The 8005-nt window shown below is 33.4% G+C and overlaps 1 long non-coding RNA gene across 1 annotated transcript; it reads left to right on the forward strand.

Moving 5' to 3' along the window:
- Positions 1-1817: 1817 nt before the first annotated feature.
- Positions 1818-5778, forward strand: LOC127833666 (uncharacterized). Its single transcript, XR_008027534.1, has 2 exons — positions 1818-3029; positions 3226-5778. It is a non-coding gene; the product is annotated as an uncharacterized LOC127833666 (long non-coding RNA).
- Positions 5779-8005: the final 2227 nt, after the last annotated feature.

Raw genomic sequence — 8005 nt, forward strand, 5'->3', positions numbered from 1 at the left:
CTATCAAATCTACTGTAAAGTACACAAAGATACTTACATAATTCTGCCGTATCTGTCTTAATAAACATCCGCTGCACAAAATATAGACATTTGTATTAATGATTATAAAACACAATCATATTTTTCTGTGTTTATTGAATTTATGACACTGAGTTTCTTTGTTGCGTTACAAGATGGCGGATCTCTAGCGCTGTTTGTGAAGTGACGTCACAATGTTTATTTGAGCGCGTGCTCGTTCCCACAAAAAAAGTCTAAACACAAAATACTCGAAAACTTGATTTTTGCCAGGTATAACGCCTACGCCAACAGGTAGATCGCATTCTTGTCCATATACATGTCAAATTTCAGCAAACGTGTTCGGCCAGTTTTCAAGAGACCCAAATCGCGGCTATATGCCTCAACTTAACGAAACTTAGCCCCCTTTATCATTCGTTCGAATGAACGTCATCAATGATGACGTCCAATACATCACTCATTCCATACTAGAGTTGCGACACCTTAAGGGGTTTCGCGGGATGGAATGAGTGGGAACTAAACAAATTTGGATTCAAAAATTTTGGGTAAGAAAATGTGGGAACACAAATTTTGGGTACTAAACAAATGTGGGTACGAAAATTTTGGTTACGAAAAAAAATGTGGGTACGAAAATTGTGGGTACAATGGGTCAATGTTAAGGTTTTAGCATGGCGGACGCCGGACGGCGAAAAGACACGACACGACGCGATGAGCTGGCTATGACAATACCTCAGGTATTCTCCGAAAACAGCCAAGCGTATATGCATAAGTCAGTGAGTAATACTCAACAAGACTATTGTCAAGCAAATTTGTCCCCTACCGGCTCCACCATTGTCAGAATTTATTTTATGTTTTTATTTATTGCCATAGAAACCAGAATTTTTGACGTAGGAACAAAATGAAATCACGTGCATAATGTCCTTATTGCCATCTATCCATGTTTCAAGTTTCATGAAAAAATATTAAGAACTTTTAAAGTTATCGCAGGATTCAGAAAAGTGTGACTGACTGACGGACACACAGAGCGCAAACCATAAGTCCCCTCCGGTGAAACCGGTAGTGGACTAATAAAAGCTAGGCACGGCGTATAAAATCAGAACCACTGGGTCGAATCTGCTGAAACTTGGCCACATTATAGATTATAGTCCAAACAAGCTACAGAATTAGCGTTTTTGGACCTGACGGCGTAAAACATTAACCAATAATGGACAGCACAAAATGGGTCATTTTGTACAAAAAATGTAAACTTTAAGTGGCATTTAATGACCTTTAGACATCAGAAAATTGCAAATTTTTAATATTCTGCACACTTCGACTTGTTTTTTTTTACAAATTTAGAAGCATTTATGCTTGGGATGTATATAAACCCTGTTATTCAGTGTCAAATTTGGCCAAAAATCACAATACAATCCCAAAAATGGCTAAGCAGCAATGCCCCTTTAACATTATTCCTTATATTTAATTGTATTGTTTAAAAAGATAACTGTGTATATTTAATCATAATGGCTCTGTATATCACACATGATAGGGCACTGCTGGGGCTTGAACCCAGAACTCATCTCACATTGTAAGATGCGTTTTTCAATTAAACTACAATGACTGTATCTTGTGAAGTGGAGCCAACATACACCCACATACCGGTAAGTGAAAAAATCATTCTGTCCATATATTTGTACTGGGCGTTAGTGAAAGTGAAAGTTTTTTTCCAGGTTTTCCCTGATTTCCAGGTTGGCTGGGAACCATGTTTAACTATGATAAAATGTTCTTTAGATGCCATGTGTATTAATGTATAGGTCTTTTTTTCTGAGATATTAATGAAAATGCCTTTGGGTATGTGGCGAATATTTAAAAAATCTGCAACTTGATATATGGTGCTAACACGGTAAAATTGTATGAGCCCAAATTATAATAGATGAATGCCTATTATGCTTCTCTGCTTACACTATGACGACATGTTCATACAATGCCATTTTTATTAATATACATGTATATGCCAAATTTAATGAAAAAGACTTGAAAATGTGTGTCGCAAGATACCAAGTAAGAAAAAAATCAGCATTTTTATGTAGGGTCTTCACACGGTAAAATTATTTGTGCCCAAAATAATAATAGATGAATGCATATTAGGCCTCAATGTTGCTTATACTATGACGACTGGTTCATACGATGCCATTTTTATAAATATCTATGCCAAATTTAATGAAATAGACATGAAAATGTGTATCGCCAGGTACCAAGTAAGAAAAAAATCAGCATTTTTATCTAGGGTCTTCACACGGTTAAATTATTTGTGCACAAATAATAATAGATGAATGCATATTAGGCTTCAATGTTGCTTATACTATGACTACTGGTTCATACGATGCCATTTTTATAAATATCTATGCCAAATTTAATGAAATAGACTTGAAAATGTGTGTCGCCAGGTACCAAATAAGAAAAAAATCAGCATTTTTATGTAGGGTCTTCACACAGTAAAATTATTTGTGCCCAAATAAGAATAGATGAATGCATATTAGGCTTCAATGTTGCTTATACTATGACTAATGGTTCATATGATACCATTTTTATAAATATCTATGCCAAATTTAATGAAATAGACTTGAAAATGTGATTCGCCAGGTACCAAGTAAGAAAAAAATCCGCATTTTTATGTAGGGTCTTCACACGGTAAAATTATTTGTTCCCAAATAATAATAGATGAATGCATATTAGGCTTCAATGTTGCTTATACTATGACGATATGTTCATACAATGCCATTTTTATTAACATATATGCCAAATTTAATGAAATAGAATTGAAAATGTGTGTCGCCAGGTACCAAGTAAGAAAAAAATCAGCATTTTTATGTAGGGTCTTCACACGGTAAAATTATTTGTGCCCAAATAATAATAGATGAATGCATATTAGGCTTCAATGTTGCTTATACTATGACTACTGGTTCATACGATGCCATTTTTATAAATATCTATGCCAAATTTAATGAAATAGACTTGAAAATGTGTGTCGCCAGGTAACAAATAAGAAAAAAATCAGCATTTTTATGTAGGATCTTCACACGGTAAAATTGTTTGTGCCCAAATAATAATAGATGAATGCATATTAGGCTTCAATGTTGCTTATACTATGACTACTGGTTCATACGATGCCATTTATTAAAATATCTATGCCAAATTTAATGAAAAAGACTTGAAAATGTGTGTCGCCAGGTACCAAGTAAGAAAGAAATCAGCATTTTTATGTAGGGTCTTCACACAGTAAAATTATTTGTGCCCAATTAATAATAGATGAATGCATATTAGGCTTCAATGTTGCTTATACTATGACTACTGGTTCATATGATGCCATTTTTATAAATATCTATGCCAAATTTAATGAAATAGACTTGAAAATGTGTGTCGCCAGGTACCAAGTAAGAAAAAAATCAGCATTTTTATGTAGGGTCTTCACACAGTAAAATTATTTGTCCCCAAATAATAATAGATAAATGCATATTAGGTTTCAATGCAGGGTTGGCATATTGACCGGTCAATTGAGTATTGACCGGGCCGGCAGTCAATACCCGGTTAAAACCGGTATATACTGGTCATTACTGGTCTTTACTGGTCGATTAAAAATTGTAGCATTTAAACATTACAAAGGAGCCATTTTATATTAAATCAATAATTATTCTGTAATTGATAAACTTTTCTGAGTTATTTATTTTTTAAAAAATCTTTAAAAAGCTGTAAAAAGTTACTTCTTAATTATTTATGGAAACAGCCTCAAATACATAAGGACTAAGGCAATATCTTTATCTCAGTGTATCACATCTGTTACTAATTAGCCGGATTTTACATAAATTCCAGGTTGATAAACACAACAAGGTAAAGGTACCTTGTAGTCGGTGAGATATAATAATAATACAGTTAGTAAGGCTCATACCCTGGGTACGGTAAATATACTAAAACGTACGCGGGAATTTTTTAACACTAAATCGGTTGTTGTCGGCTATTTTGTCAAAATTAATTATGTTTACATTTATGTCAATTTTCTGTTAAATGGCATTTATATTATCAAAACTCATTGTTAAAATCAATAAGGTGATTTAATTTTAAATCTTAAATTGTTTAAAGTCGCGTCATTGTATGACGTCGTCAAGTATAATATTTTTCGCGACATCGCACGTTCACTTTTTACCGTCATAGATTTTTTAAAAGAAACATTATTTGGTTTGCAAGGTCCGTTAAATGGGGAACACCATATTCTGTCTTTATATTATGTTTTAACAATTAATTAATGCTGTGTAATAAATATTGTATAAGATATTTTGATATTTATTGAAAATGTTTCAAATTGTTATGTCAATTTTCTGTTAAATGGCATTTATATTATCAAAACTCATTGTTAAAATCAATAATGTGATTTAATTTTAAATCTTAAATTGTTTAAAGTCGCGTCATTGTATGACGTCGTCAAGTATAATATTTTCCGCAACATCGCACGTTCACTTTTTACCGTCATAGATTTTTTAAAAGAAACATTATTTGGTTTGCAAGGTCCGTTAAATGGGGAACACCATATTCTGTCTTTATATTATGTTTTAACAATTAATTAATGCTGTGTAATAAATATTGTATAAGATATTTCGATATTTATTGAAAATGTTTCAAATTGTTATTTATGAAACCTTTTATTCTAATGAGTGTATGCTATTATATTATACTTTGAATAGCATATCTGTTGTACTATAATCTTATTACTCATTTTTTATTGTTAATTTCATTTATTGTAGAGAATGGTCAATGTTACATCTAGTTGCCAATGCTTGTCGTCAACGTTAGTCGTCAATGCTTGTAATCATTGTCGTCAATGTTAGTCGTCAATCCTTATCGTCATTATACATGAAGGAAATAAAAGCAGAAACAGAGACGTATTCTTGATTACTTGCTTATTCCTACGGCGTCCTCTCAACACTCATACTAAAAAGCATGTTGATGCTGATTTTTTAAAAGAGAAGTTTGTTTAAGGTAAACAATATTAATTTACGTTAATCGGTAGCATGTTTAACGCAGTGTTCTCCAGAAACATCTGAGAAGCCAGTTATATTTTCAAAGTAGCCGGCGATTAAGCAATAAAACATGTGCATTTGCACCATTTCAATTGATATTTTGGGGAAAAGTAGCCTGCATCTAGATTGAATGTAACCGGTGAAATCGCCGGCTGCCGGTGCTTCCAGAGACCACTGTTAACGACATCGGATTTTTGGCGGATATACAAATCAGATACAATCTAATATTTGCGGGTATGTTTAAGTTTATTTACCATACCCGGGGTACATGTAAGTAAAATTAAGAGTACCCGGGGTACATGTACCGGTAAGTAGTACCCAAGCCGAGTATGATCAATCGAGCCTTAGTAAGTGAGTGATGGTGTATGGGATAAGATGCACTGAGGGTGTATATTTTTCACGAACAAGTCAATTGAAGGTGTTAGAGATGCATTGATCCATAAGATTAAAAAGGGTAATTAACCACGAGCTTATTAAAATTAAAATGATGACATTACATTGTACCAGCTGTTTATTGTTGTATACTGTAAGCTTGCAATATTTTAAATAATGTAAACAACTTACCTTGTATTAAGTTGGCACATTGTTGTCAGGTGTAGAAACTTTTTATACTTATTTCTGTTAAGTTGCACTGGCTGAACCAAAAGAATTATGTAGTCGTTTCTAAATAATCACGAAACAACCTACTAATGCTTATATGCTTGCCAGTTACTGAGTTTGTGCATTTCCATTCATTATCGGCCTTGGCAAACAGCGTAGAATCAGATGAGACACCGTGTGATGTCTGCTATTTCGTTACGCTGAAGATTTCCATATCCGCGGGTGTTTTTATGTCAAATGTTATGGTTTTTCAATAGATCGTATACTTATCTACAAAACAGCGAATTAGCGTTCACTTTACATCATTTCTGATGATCTTATTTTGTAAATAATTTCTGAGCGTTAATTCCTACGTTGCTATGTCGTCAGCCATTTTGAAGGTTGGTTTGTTTACTTTCGGTTTCCACTACAAACGAAATTAATTGATTTGCTGCTTGCGTTTATTTATTGATTAAATAATAAATTATTAAACCGTAATAATGTTATTGTCTGAATATCATTTATATTCAAGATATTATCGGATAAATAGAATACCATTCTAATACCAGTGTGTACTTACATTTATCTCGGAAAGCCTAGCCGTGTAAACCTTTCTTTAACTCGTCGCACTCAATACGTTGAATAACACATAGATTTATGTCATGTTCATTAAAAAACCACAATGTGCACAAAAGACATGCATGTGGACTACCGATTGATATTCAAACACAATTGTTACGCCTTTGTTTATCGATTAAACGCCTAACTGAATTAATAACGCGTAACGTCAGTTTCTTTGTTTCGTAGCAAGATGGAAGCTAGCCTAAGCGCTTTTCATGACGTCACGCGCGCGTGCCCTTTCCCATAAAAAATATTTAAACGCAAAATACTTGAAAACCTGATTTTTCCCAGGTATAACGCCTACGCCAACAGGTAGATCGCATTCTTGTCCATATACATGTCAAATTTCAGCAAACGTGTTCGGCCAGTTTTCAAGGCGCTCAAATCGCGGCTATATGCCTCAACTTAACGAAACTTAGCCCCCTTTATCATTCGTTCGAATGAACGTCATCAATGATGACGTCCAATACATCACTCATTCCATACGAAAAAATATGTGGGTATGAAATAAAACAAATTTGGGCATGGAAACAAATTTGAGTCAAAACAAAAGGGTACAAACAAAATAAGGGTACGAAAAACTATTTAGGTTCGAAAAAATGGGTACCAATTAAAAAATTAGGTACGAAAAAATTCGGGAACGAAAAAAATTTGACTACGATCAAATGAGTACGAACAAAATTTGGGTACGAACAACTTTGTGTACAAAAAAATGGGTAGGAAAAAATTAGGGTAGGAAAAAAAAACAATTTGAATACGAAAACAAATTAGAATACGAAAAATATAGGGAACGAAAAAAATTAGGGTACGAAAAAACTATTTGGGTACGAAAAAAATTGGTACGAATAAAAGTTTGGGTACGAAACAAATTTGGGTAAGAAAAAAATGGGTACGAAACAAAATTTGGGTACGAAAAAATTTGGGTACAAAAAACATTTGGGTACGAAAAAGATGGGTACGAAAAAAAAATTTGGGTACGAACAAATTTGGGTACGAAAAACATTTGGGTACGAACAAAATGGGTTCGAAAAAAAAATTGGGTACGAACAAATTTGGGACCGAAAAACATTTGGGTACGAAAAAAATGGGTACGAAAAAAAAATTTGGGTACGACAAAAATTGGGAACGGAAAACATTTGGTACGAAAAAATGGGTACGAAACAAATTTGAGTACGAAAAAAATGGGTACAAATTTTTTTTGGGTACGAACAAATTTGGGTACGAAAAACATTTGGGTATGAAAAAAATTGGTACAAAAAAAATGGGTACAAAAAAATTGGGTAAAAAAAAAATTTGGGTACGAAAAAAATTGGGTACGAAAAACATTTGGGTTCGAAAAAAAGGGGACGAAACTAAGAATTGGGTACGAACAAGTTAGGGTAAAAAAAACATTTGGGTTCGAACAAAATGGGTACGAAAAAAAATTTGGGTACAAAAAAATTTGAGGACGAAAAAAATGGGTACAAAAAAAATAGGTACGAAAAAAATATGGGTACGAAATATTATTGGTACGAATTTGTTTATATTTAAAATCAATTTTGAATTGTCTAACGGGTGAATCGTCTTGTGGGGGTGAATTGTCTTAGGGTTGCTATTAACACTACATGTACTTCCGGCTTATCCACGTGTTTATAGCAATTGCGCAATAAAAAACACCACTTTTTCGTCATTTTATCAAAAACTGGATTTTTCCCAGATATGACGAAAACGCCATATACATGAGAAATTTCAGCACAAGT

This window comes from Dreissena polymorpha, chromosome 6 (genome assembly GCF_020536995.1).
Source record: "Dreissena polymorpha isolate Duluth1 chromosome 6, UMN_Dpol_1.0, whole genome shotgun sequence".
NCBI lineage: Eukaryota > Metazoa > Mollusca > Bivalvia > Myida > Dreissenidae > Dreissena > Dreissena polymorpha.